Genomic DNA, 13,693 nt, shown 5'->3' on the forward strand with positions numbered 1-13,693 from the left:
CTCTCCTAAAAGAAATCTCAAACAAGAAAATTTATGATTTACTCTCAAAATTAATTTATCTGGTTTCCCACAGAGAGCATCCCTATTTTGTCATGCATGTGAGATCACATACAAACCTGCCAGGATTTATTGCAGAGGGTAATCGTAGAGCTGATGCTCTGGCTATGCCAGCAGACATAGTTCTATCAGCCGACTTACCAAAGCTCCCCCAAGTTTTTGAACAAGCAAAATTGAGCCATGCCATGTACCATCAAAATATTCCTGCTCTTATCCGCATGTTCCATCTGTCGCGGACACAGGCAAAAGCAATAGTGGCAACGTGTCCCAACTGCCAGAAGCTACAGCTTCCATCACTGGGCATGGGGGTCAATCCCAGAGGCATTAATAGCGGTGAAGTGTGGCAAATGGACGTCACACATTTCCCTGAATTTGGGAGATTAAAATACGTTCATGTTTCTATTGATACCTTCTCTGGTGCTATGTATGCCTCTGCACATGCAGGTGAAAAGGCTAAGGATGTTGAAAAACATCTTGTCCAAGCTTTTGCTGTGCTCGGTATACCTGAGGAGATAAAAACTGATAATGGACCTGCCTACACCTCCCAGGAGTTTAAAAACTTTCATCAGCAGTGGGGATTTCAACATGTTACAGGTATTCCTCACTCCCCAACTGGACAAGGCATTGTTGAACGTGCCCATCAAACCCTCAAGCGAATGCTGCTACAACAATCAGGGACCACCAAACTCAACTCACCTGTCCTCAGACTCAGCAAAGCACTGTTTACCATAAACTTCCTGAATGGCACCTTTGAGGATCCAAACCCTCCCATCTATCGTCATTTCCAGAACACCAGGAGACAGAAACTGCAGGAAAATCCAGAAGTCCTGATCCGGGACCCAGAGACTCAAAAAATCCAAGGACCGTACAAACTTGTAACTTGGGGACGTGGGTATGCCAGTGTATCTACCCCTCAAGGACTGAGATGGATCCCAGGCAAGTGGGTAAAACCTTATGTCACTTCCTCAAAAGTTAAGGAGGTTAAAACTGCCTCCTGGAAGAGACGCCGTAAAAAGAATCCTGATTTTGCACCTTCATGTAAACCCCCTACTGCAGATCTTTATGTTAATCCCTTAAGTTAAGTCGCACTGTTTCGCACTCAGGTTTTGCACTGTATTTTGTAAATCTTCGTCCTGATACTCCATACCATAGATGTCCTGAATAAACCCCTGAGTTTTGACTGGGGAACTAGTTTCAAGGCATCCTAGGTACTGTCGAGTTGTAGGGACGATAGATTACAATTATATTTTGCACTGTTGTTTTGTTACTGTTCTATGCACTTTTAAGTTACTAAGAGTTACAACCCAGCTTTAAAGAAAAAAAAATAGGGAATTGTTGCTGCCTGTTCCGAGTTTCCCCTCCCCCCTCCCAAAGACGTGCTCTGAGCTCCTTTGTTCCAAGCGCGGGCAAAGCCAAATGTAACTCAGACTCTTCAGCAGTGTCTGATTGGCCGCTCACCCCGGGTCTGCCCCCAGTCCTCCCCTTTCCCCTTCTCCTAATAAAGATGGTCGAGGGGAGGCAAACGCTCTCTCTCAGCTCAGCGACTTTCCTGTGAATATCTCCGGTTGTCTGTCTCATTTGAAAGCTTCTAACTGCAGGGAATTGAGCGAGCAGGGAGCTATATTTCTCCCTCTTTGCTTCTGCTGATGGTATTTGCTCTGCAGCTGATTCAGGTACCGATTCTAGAGCTACTAAAGTGCTAGATCGCCCTTGCTACCTTTCAAGGCTGCTCGGGGCTTTCTAAGGCATTGAAATACAAGTGCTAGCCGGTATAAAGCTGAAAAGATACCTTCCACAGGCCCTATCCAAACTTGGCCTTGGACACTGTGACATAGAAGGGTTTTCCTCAAACTCTTTGTGTTTGATCAGTCTGTCAATGCCCTGAGGTTGACTGCAGAAATAAATTGGAAGCTATTATAGACAAGCTCTGATGACCAGTGCAAACCAGCTCAAGACAATCATTCAGTGCACATAAAATCACAGCATCACAGAATATCCTGAGTTGAAGGACCCATCAGGATTATCAAGTCCAACTCCTGGCCATGTACAGGACACCCCAGCAATCTCACCCTGTGCCTGAGAGTGTTGTCCAAAATCTTCTTGAATATTGACAGGCTTGGTACTGTGACCACTGCCCTGGCGAGCCTGTTCAGTGCCTAACTACTCTCAGGGGTAAGAACCTTTTCCTGATACCTAATCTAATCCTCCCTGACAGCTTCAGCCAGTCACTCGGGCCTTGTTACTGGTCACAGGAGTGAAGAGATCAGTACCTGCCTCTCTCAATGCCCCTTGGGAGGATGTTGAAGACCTCAATGAGGTCTCCCCCTCAATCTCTGGTTTTCCAGGCTGAACAAACCAAGTGACATCATATGTGCTGAGGCCTGAGCATCAGGCCTCAGCCAGAGCTGATTTACAAGATGAAACCTGGGTATTATGTGACTGACACCATCAGTATTATTTAGCTAAAAATAGATGAGTGAGATGCTTATGCTAACTGTTTAACACCAAACTGTCTGCTTTAGACCCTTTCACGTAACCTTGAGTAGTTATCTGCAAGAAATGTGTAATTTTAAGAAATTTTCACAACTGACATGAATAGGCTTGCTTGTAGGATATTTTAGGGGAAGCCCAGCTGAGGTCTGGGCTCTGGCCAAGCCCTGGTCCTGCAGGATGGGAAGTGTGCCATCAGACCCAGGTGGTTCTGCACTAAAAGCATATCAAGTCACTTTGACTTGCTGATTTGGGCCTATAAAAGCTGGCCATTTTTGGGGCAAATTCAGAGACCTCCCCTATGGGTGGATACACTATGTAGGATTTTCCCAATTGCTGGGAAGGGTTCTCCAGGTCCTCACTGCTAAATGGGGCTCCCCACAGAACATGGACTCTGGATGATGGTAAAGTGTTTAGGCAATCTTTCTTAATCACTATTCTTTCCTTTCACTCATGTGGTAATGATTGGGTGCATTACCTTGCTTATTTTTCCTTGTTGCCAAAGCTGGGCGCGCTGTTTTATTCAATGTATCATTTTACTTTTGTGTTGCCTTAATATTCATAGTAAAATAACCATTCTTTCCATTGGTGTCTGTGTCCTTTAAATCATTCCTGTAAATTGGCAAAACTCTCAGCCTCTCCTCATAAGGCTTCCCCTGCAGATCCTTCAGCATCCTTGTGGCCCTCCTTTCAATACTCTCTGATAAATTAATGTCTTTTTTTGTCCTGTGGTACCCAAAACTGCCCCTAGAACTCGAGGTGAGGCCACATCAGTGCAAAGCAGAGCAGGACAATCACCCAGTTGGTTCAGGGTCAGCCTGTTGACTTATCGTGAAAGTTAAGCTGGATTCTTCTCTGACCTCCCTTCCCACTAAAGCTATAATTATATTGATTTCTTTGAAAGGTGGGAAAAAGTAAAGTTACGGTTGATGTAATTTCATGTTTCCCTTGGTGTTCCTGCTCCCAAGGGGTGCATACAGTCTGTCCCTGATGAACTCTTGCTGATACATGCCTTTCTTCTGGCTGAACTATGCTTTTCAATATTCTCCCTAGACGATGAGTGTGTAATGTTATACAACGCTGTGAACACACAGATAAAGTTACTGTCCTGGGTTGCAGTGTATTCTATTACCATCCTTATGAGCTGTTGAAACCAGGTGGGGCAGTGTTTTCCTTGCCTCCTCCCCTCGGACTATATTCTGTTAATGGCCCATCAATGCCATGCTGCATGACTCAGAGATAACACCCTCTGGACTACTGTTAATGAGCCCATCAACGCCTGGCCTCATGACTTATCATCCCATTGTGAGATGCTCTACCTAGAGGGAGGAACCAAGCATTCCATCCTGGATACAATCTGAGATTCCGAACACCACAGAGACCTTTCTGCTGGATTCCCAGAGGACAGGAGCTACATAGCCACCACTGGACCTTCCGAAGAAGAGCAGGCCCTTTCTACAGGATCACTGCTTCAACAGAACCACATCCATCACTTCAGGAGGACTGCAGCCACCATTTTATTGGACTGCTACCACCACCCTGACTAACAGGGTGTCAGGTTGTATCCTGTCAGTTTAACCCAGTGTTTTCTGCCTTTATCTTTTTGATTTCCCTATTTAATTGTTATTCTGACTTGGTCTCTCCCGCTGGTTTGTTTTGAAACTAGTACAGTTACGAAGCACAATAAGGCAGCAAATACAACATCTAAAATATTTTGAGTTCACAATTGTTCTGGTTTAAGAGTCATATGTCGGTGAGGGTCCACAGTGATGTAGAGTCCCCAGGCAGGTGCAAAGGAGAGCTGCTTTATTGCAAAAACCCGGCCTTTTAAAGCAGTTAGCCGGTTATCAGTTACATAGTTTTAAAGCATAACAAACATAATTCAACCAACCACCATACACCATGATGTGAACATGCAATGGTTATAGAACATGTTTTTCTACCCCTAATTCAGCTGTGTCTCTTTCCCACAGTCCTTTTCTACTTAGCCGAAGTAACAGACCTGAGCCATGATTTTAGAAGGCCTTCCCTTTATAAAGCTTTTCTTAACGGTAACAGTCATATACCAGGATTTAGTGTTCCCACAAAAAAACACACACTGCTCACTCCTCCCTCCCCCTCCTCTTCCCCTGTCGTGGCTGGAGAGGACAATTGAAGGCACAAAAGGCAAAGATCTTAGGTTGAAATAAGAACATTTTACTGCGAACAGCAATGAGATAAGAAAACAAACAGTAACAGCAACAATATTAATAACAGAAGTGTATAAAAGAGAGAGTGATTCACATGCAAAATGTTCACCAGAGTCTGACCAGACTGCAGCCATGCCACCCCGACTGCTCCCTCCTGCTTAGAACTGGTGCCACCCAAACTGCTCCCTCTGGCTCAGAAGAGGCACCGTGCTTACTCAAACAGAAAAGAACCCCTTCATCTCAGAAGATATTCCCTTTCTCCTGTCCCTGACAATGACAAGTGGTGGTCTAGAATAACATCTGGGTTCTGGCCATGCCTCTCTGGGTTACTGCAAAAAATTAACCCTGTCCTGGCTGGAACCAGGACACAGGCCTGTGCCTAAGTCTGAGCGCCAAGAGGTTGGCCGCACAGACTGAGGGCAAAATCCTGTCTTGCAATGGACAGTGCAATAGTTTTGAATGTGTGTTATCCTATCAGTTTGGATTTTATAGTCTAGATTGACATAAAGCCAGCAGCTTTTCTTCAGTACAGCTCATGCACTGTCCTGTGCTGCTGACAAGCAGTCTAAGGCACATCAACTCTGTTTCACCATTTGTGCTACTACTTGGATTTCTTCCTGTAGGCTACAATACTCTCTGCACTTCCATTAATGGCTTTTTCTAATTTTAGTGACACATTCCTAATCATTCTTGCTAGTTCAGCAAGCCCTAACCACAGGGTAAAAGCACTTACATGCAGGTGAACTTAGTGCCACGCTGTACCAGAGAGCTGGAACACTGAAGATAACTGATTCTAACTTGGGCAGGTGGTATTAATGCACCTGGAGTACACTTGTCATTCCTCATTGAGGGTAAATATTTAAATGCTCGTCCTCCACATATCCAGTATTGCTCAGGCAGTTGTGTAATTTAGGGAATATAATCCTTAATATATCTGAGTCATGAGTGTGCTTGTTTTAAAACTCTGCAGGGAAATTAAGGCCACTCAAGCCATGCCCTTTCGATATTGGAGGAAAAAATACTGAGATATTATAAATTTGAACCACAATTTACTGAAGAAATTTCAATAAATACTATGATATTAATAAAAGATTGTACAAAAGAGAGAATGGTTTACACCATTCATTCACCATTGGTGACCATCCAAAAAGGATGGTCACCACTGAACAAACTAAGCGTCCAACAATAGGAGCTCATGTTTCTCTGTGTTGCCTAGGTTACACCACAGGGGCTATTCACAGGCATTATCCTACTACAGACCACCACGTGGTCCCCCCCAGCAACAAAGGCAAGATGGTGGAGGGCCCCTGCAGCAACCATTTTCCTCCCTCTAGCCCAGGGAAAAAAAACCTGAAAAACCAGTGGAAATAAGGGACGGAACCTCCACCGTGCTGGGTGATGCAGTCCAGGCAACTGCAATTGTGAAACAACTGTAAGATGGTTTGCAAAGTGGTGACTCCTGGGCTGGACCGCAGCTGTGGTGGGTCCTAGGCAGGTTTCTCTCTGTGCTGCAGCAGTGGGGGTGGCAGTGCTGGCAGGCTCTCTTTAGTTGGCAGTGGCAACCAGGAGTTGCTGAGCAGCAACTCCTGGATTGGACTGTGACCATGGTGGGGTTCCAGGCAGGCTTCCTCTCTGCTGCAGCAGTGGTTGTGGCAGTGCCAGCAGGTTCTCTCTCCCTGCAATGGCAATGCCTGAGAGCTGGCCAAGAGAGTGGCAACCCTTCCGCTTCTAGCCTCTGCCACTTTCCCTTCTGAAATCACACTCCCACAGTGGTTGTGTAGGTGTTATCAAATATTCAACACTGAAGCTCCATGGACTTGCTTTGTAACCATATTATTATCCTCACCTTATTCTACACCATCCATAATATGCCCAGATTTATATCTCTCAACTATATACATGTATAATATTCTTTCCTTGCCTTGCCTACCCATCCCTTGCCTCACATTGCCTTGTACGCATTCCCTGCTTTGACTTACCTGTCCCTTTCTTGCGTGGCCTTGGCTACCCATCCCTTGCCTCGCATTGCCTTGTATGCATTCCCTGCTTTGACTTACCTGTCCCTTTCTTGCCTGGCCTTGCCTTGCCTAGCCCTTCCTGTCTCTGCCTGGCCTACCCATCAATGGACTTAACTTCCTATGCTCAGCCCTACCTACAACTTCTGGGCCTTTTCTCAGCTAACACTCCTGTTGCTTTTCCCTCACTGCTCTTGCCTTCCCTAACCTCTTTTTTTACATGCTTAGAATTGCCTACACTTTGATTGCATTGCCTTGCCTGCATGGAAGGCAAGGCAAGACAAAGCAAAGGAGTGGTAGGCAGGGCAAGGGAGACGTAGGCAAGGGAAGGCAAAGCAAGTGTAGGTGAGGAAAAACTAGGCAAGGTACTGAAGGCAAGGCAAAGCCAAGTGACTTGGAGTGCCTTTCCATGCGAAAGCAAAGGATGTAGTGCCAGTGTTGCTGTAGCAGATGTTAAGGTACCATGGGGAGGAATAATCTAGTAAGACATTTCTGTCCTGGCCACTTCTGTGTAGGAGCAATTGCTGGACATATTCTATACTGGAGGTGGTATGAAACTTTTTCTTGTTAGTTTCCTGAATAAAAATGGCAATGCATTTTCATGGGAAGGAAATCATGCAGCCCCAGTGTTTCATGTGCAGATAAGAAGCTGCCTAGTGGAGGGAAAGGGTGGCAGCAACCTTCTGTCCTGGCATATTTGGTGTGGAAGCACTGGCTCAGTTTATACAATTATGGAGTCGGTATCTGTCGCAATGACCGCCACTGACCACTGCCCAGGCTAGCTCCTGCGGTATGCGACAGGAGTGGGGAGCAGCTGGAGGCTCTTGGCTTTAAAGCTGTTCCTCAGGAGTTCAGCTCTGCCCAGGGGAGCTGAAGCTCCAGGCACAGTGGCTGTCAGCAGTCCGGACAAGGGAGAGAATAAAAAGTAGCAAGGAGGCTTGCCACACGGGATAATCCAAGTTTATTGGCGGCAACTCCCAGGAGACAAGCCTCGAGCAGCTCCAGGGAACCTCTTATACAGGGAGGTGTTACCATGGGGATGGCTTAACTGGGGACCAATAGAAATCTCTAAGGGAGGGATATGGACGAGGATAGAAATTTCCTTGGGCTAATAGCCTCAAGGGGAGGAGGGAAAGGGATCACCTGCCCCAATGGGTCATCGAGGTTTAGGGGATTTCCAAAGGGGGAGGTATCTAGAGGGGTAGGGTCTCCGGGGATTGACGGGGACCATATAAGGGTAAATTGGGAGGTTTCAGATGATGGACACTGGACTTTCGGGAACAACAGGAGGGGTTTGGGTGATTGATAGGGAAAGAGCTAGAACAAGGGGAGGAGAACAACCATGTAGGGAGCACCGGGGGAGCAGCTTGGGTCTAGGGCAAACCAACTGGGAATAGGAGTGGGGAAAGTAGGGATGAACCTTTGGGGTACAGAAAACTTATATAAAAATAAAATGAAGGTATTGCATCACCACAGGTATCCATCTTTGGAACGTGGTCACCTGAAAGATTCAATTTGGGACTTTTCAGAGGTGGTCTCCTGGAATTCTGGCATCACACGTCTTTTGGACACGGTAAGCAGCTACGCTGAATCTTGGTGTGCAGCTGATCTAGTGCCGTGGGCAGGTAATGCCCAGTAGCACTGCTCCAGAAGCTTTGTATAGGATCAGTCCCTGGATGCTTTGCATTTTGGAGGAGGGGATGCTATTTCTTTTGAGATGGGCTTGTAGCTCCCATCTTCGGCAAAGAAACTCATTTTGGATGTCCGCATTGGGTGGTCTTAGTGAATTTACTGGCTTTTCCCAGTAGGCGGTTCCATCAGTTAGAGCTGTCGAAATGTTGCAGTGGGAATGCAAAAGCCAAGCTGTTGAGCTTTTTGTCCTGGTCCCTTTATTGTGTGAGCAGTCCCTGGTGATGTTCCGTTTGGATCCTAACTCTGTTTCTTGGTTTGAAAGACAGGTATCTATCTGCTAAGGAAGACAAGAAGCCTCCCTTGGAATGGAGAATATGATCTCCTTCCCTCCAAATTATCATAACTTTGAAATCAAGGGGCTTTCAGGCAAAGATATGGGAAAGGAATAACAGTTCTTTACTAGTATGTATGTGTATAACAAGGCAAACAAACAACACCAGCAGCAACAACAAACAGAACCAGACTCCCAGTGCCAGCCTCTCTCAGCTGCTGGCACTTTCCCCTGTGGTGCAGTTCCGGTCACAGCCGGCAGGGGTGCTGGCGGCTCCCGGCTGGGCAGAGGGATGCAGTGATTCCCCCAGGACTGCAGGGAGCGCTGTGGCGCAAGCGCAGACACCTCCAGATAGCAAAAGCAGCTGTAGCAGGAACCTCAGGAGAAGCAAGCTGGAATGGGAGGATCTCCTGGGGGGCAGAGAATAAAAAGCTACTGTGTAGGACAAACCTGAAGCAATGGCATGGGCACAGTGGTGGTTGGGCAGCAGCAGCTCTGCTTACGAACACAGCAGTGAAAGGGGCCCCTGGGATTTCTCACCAGTGCTGGCTGGGTCCAGGCTATGTGGTGATACCCAAAACTGGGCAAGAAAATAAAACTCTTTAGTCAGACAGCTACAGAGCAGGGATTTGTTTATTCAGCGCAGAGAGTGAGGGGGATCTCTCCACCAAAAACTCACTCAATCTTCTTTAACCTTCACTTGCATTTTAAAAGTCCTTCCATGCAATGTCACAGTTACAACATATCATTAGCATATTCATATTTGCATAAAGCTGTGTCATCAGTTTGTTGCTTTCATGCGTGTGTCAGTTCCTTCTGTGGTGGTTGTCAGTCTTCTGGTGGTCTTTTGACAAAGATTTCCATAGTCTCCCTCACATTTGAACTTTTTCCTCTGTCTTCAGCGCATGGCTGGTGCTTCTTGTTTTTCAGTCTAACTTGTTTTTAGCTAATTTTGCAGTTTGCAAGTTCCATTAAAACTTGCTGTCTTGCTTTTGATGGCACATGTTATCTCACTGGCTTTGCTATCTTGCTTGCTTTCCCTGCACATCTTGTTACATGTTACTTGTGGTTAACTTTTTGTTACATACCACTTAGGTTTCAGCAGAGGAGCGGCCCCTGGCCAGAAGCGGGTGTTCCCAGGTCCTGGAGGGACACGCAGTGGCTCTGGGCTTCCCAACAGCAGAGCAGCAAAAGAAGCCAAGTCGGCAAGCTCAGTCGCAGGGCCAAAGCAAAAAAAAAAAAAAGGAGGCAAACCCCACAGAAACAGCAGGATTTCTGGTCCGATATATCGGTCCAGTTGAACCACCCGTGCCGGAAGAGAGAGGCTGTCTCTTGTCCCCTCCCCAGCTCCCTCCAGAAGCCCCGGCCTGGCTCCCATTCATCACGATAACCCCGGAGCCAGAGAGGATGGGGGGTGGGGTGGGGACAGCTGCCACCCCTGGACACAAAACAAAATAGATCAAAAACCCCAAAAATGGGATGGGATAATAAACCATCCCAAGACACTATGAGACTGAAAAGTTAAGATACTATAGAGATCTGAGGAGAAAAGTGCTGATAGCAGGGGGTGTGCTGGTAGTTTGATGGGTGCCATTGAACTTGCAGGCAGTAACAGCTTCCTCAGGTGGCACTTTTGTGAGCTTTGTATTTTGAAATTTGGCAATTTGGAACTGGGTTTGATGTGCGGAAAAGACTCCACTGGTTAGAATAAGTAGTAAAGTAGGTATGTTTATTCCAGTGCTGGGATGCAAGGGGGATAATTCCTCCAAAGCCATGCATGCCGACAGCTGCATTCAGCTTGGTTATCGGGTTACATGTTCCATATTCATTAAGTTTCCCAATATGCCTATACATATTCATCACCTAGCCCCGCCTAGCCTTGCTTCGTATTATAATAAGCCCAAAAGTCATTTACATCCACGTTGCGCTTGCGCAGTGTTGTCTGGTGGTCGTGGGCAGGGGTCTCCAAGATGAAATAAGAGTCTTCCTCAGATGAAGTAAGGAGTCTTCCTCATCCTGAACTTTCCACCTTTCCTCCCTGCACATGCTCTTTATGCCCCTGGCCCAAGCCCAAACTTCAAGACTGGTTTGAGCTAGTTTTAGGTTAAAAACAGGATTCCTTCGCCTTATCAGTAGTCTCTTATCCTCTCTTCCTGCTTTGGTATGCACAGTAAGTGCTGAGCAAGCTATATGCATTGCTTCTAACAAGTGAATTCTTATTAGATCATTTAACCTCTGCTTCCCCATCCCCCTGATTCACGTTAATTTGGGTTTTTTGGAACTTGGTATTCTGGTATTTTGAAACTGGGTTACTTTAATAATTGGGAACTTGGTATTCTGGTATTTTGAAACTGGGTTACTTTAGTAATTGGGAACTTGGTATTCTGACATTTTGACATTGGGTTACTTTGGTATTCCAGAACTTGGTATTTTGACACTGGGCGGCTTTGGTATTTCTGAACTTGCTTTTCTGGTATTTTGAAACCGGGTTAGTTTGGTATTTTGGAACTTGGTTTTCTACTATTTTGAAACTGGATTACTTTTTATTTCAGAACTTGTATTTCTGGTATTTTGAAACTGGATTACTTTGTATTTCTGAACTTGGTATTCTGGTATTTTGAAACTGGGTTACTTTGTGTTGGGGTTTAGGATTCTTCCTTTTGTTTCTTCAAAGGAATTTTCTCCCATATGTTGCTAGGAGACAATAACCAGGTACTTAAGAGAGACAAAAGAAGTTGCCAAGCTCAGGGCAGGAGGGCACTTGGCTGCACTCCTTCCATCTGAAGATTTCTCTCGAAGAGGCAGAGATACCATGAGAATTGGGCTGGGAAAAACGGGGCTGGGGCAGCTGCTAGACCTCTCTTGCGGTCTTGGCATTCTGAGGGGAGAGAGGCTGCGGTTGCTGTGGGGAGAACTCGTCACCACTGCAGAGTTCTCTCTCCTGCTGCCTTTCTTGTACCGTGAGTGGAGGTCTGCTCATAAGAACAGCTGTTGCACTGGGACCTTATTAACACTCAACCTCACTGAAAGAGGGACTTTTCACCATCTGCTCAGATTGAGAGGGTTTGATCAATAGTTAACTCATGTAAGCATGAGTTAATTATTGAGTCAGCAAATGTTAATCACAAGCCTAAGAAGTAGGATGCGCCTTAGCCTTGTCAAGATAAGAGAAACACAATGCCCCCTTGTCAGGATAAGAGGAACAGAACCTGTTTGAAACCAGTGCAGAAACCGCTGAATCAGCCAACAAAGGACTGCGCAAGCTCCAGAGAGAAAGGTGAAAGGCGCATTGTGATGAAGACTACTAGCCTTCATCAGAAAGACCCCCAAGGAAGAAGAGGAGCCTTCCTCAGTGCGACCACCAGGGTACATAGCACCTGCGTGGCACGTATGCTAATGATGTTAATGGCTTCTGAGAAGTAATTTGTATAACCACTCTTATCCCAAGGAATGCTATGAATATTCATGAATTTTACACATATGCTGTGCTGTATGGAGTGCTTTGTGTGTGTGTTAGGAGGAGCGATGCCCCACACACCTGACTCTTGATAAAGAAAATGCCTGCTTCTCTGACTCTGTCTCTGAAGTGTCTTTAGGCTCAGTTTGGAGCAATTCATGGTGCCTCAGGGGAAAATTCAGGATCCCTGAGCCCCTTCTCCCCACCAAGGGAGCCTCTCTCTGCCATGTTCAGGAGCCAGGCTGCCACTGCCCAGCCCCCCTACCATTTCTTTCCCACTGCTCTGGGTTTTTTGCTACACTGTAGACATGCTACCCCTGCATGATGAGATGTCCAGCGGTTCCAGCTACAGCTGCCAAGTTTCTGATACATCTCATCTACCACCCCGGGATTTTGCTCATTCCTGCCATTCCAGCTTGCTACTTCCAAGGGTCCTGCTGGGGCACCGGGATTGACTGCCCCTGGGGGGTTTGTAAAGCAAGCCCCTTTCCCTTCCCATCTCAGTCAAGTCTGCTGTTAACCACATGTTCTCCGAGCTCACACCGGAGCGCACCTTGCAGCCTCTGGGGAATCATCGCACCTGCCCTGCTCACTGGGAGCCGCCAGCACCCCTGCTGGCTGTGACCATCACTACACCAAAGGGGAAATTGCTTAAAGAGTAGGGAAATCTGTTTATTGGGTTTTCTGGCTTTTTTTTTCCTTTCTTTTTGTTTGTTGTTGCTGCCATTGTTGTTGTTTGTTTGCCTTGTTATACACGTACATACTAGTAAAGAACTGTTACTCCTTTTCCCATATCTTTGCCTGAAAGCCCCTTAATTTCAAAGTTATGATAATTAGGGGGGGGGGGTGTCATATTCTCCAGGTTCCCGCCTTTCTTGGCAGACACCCGTCTTTCCCACCAAGACACTTTGGTATCTTGGAACTTAGTATTCTACTGTTTTGAAATGGGGTTACTTTGGTACTTCTGAACTTGGTAATTTGAAGCTAGGTTTCTTTCTAATTTCTGACCTTTGTTCCAGTATTTTGAAACTGGGTTATTTTTGAATTTTCAAACTTACTATTCTGGTATTTTGAAACTGGGTTACTTTGATATTTTGTAACTTGGTATCCTACTCCTTTGAAACTGGGTGACTTTGGTATTTTTGAACTTGGTATTCTGCAACTTTTAAAATGTGTGACTTTGGTATTTTGGAACTTGGTAATTTGAAACTGGGATACTTTGGTATTTCTGAACTTGCTGTTCTGGTAATATGAAACAGGATTACTTTGTATTTCTGAACTTGATGTTCCACTATTTTGAAAATGGGATACTTTGGTAATTTAGGCCTTGGTGTTCTACTGTTTTGAAATTTCGGTTACTTTGGTATTTTTGAAATTGTTGTTTTGATATTTTGAAACTGGTTTACTTTGGTATATTTGAACTTGGTTATTTGAAACTGAGTTACATTGGTCTTTCTGTGCTTGTTTTTCTGGTGTTTTGAAACTGGGCAATTTTGGTATTTTGGAACTTGGTAATCTATGA

This window comes from Corvus cornix, chromosome 6 (genome assembly GCF_000738735.6).
Source record: "Corvus cornix cornix isolate S_Up_H32 chromosome 6, ASM73873v5, whole genome shotgun sequence".
NCBI classification, from domain to species: Eukaryota; Metazoa; Chordata; class Aves; order Passeriformes; family Corvidae; genus Corvus; species Corvus cornix.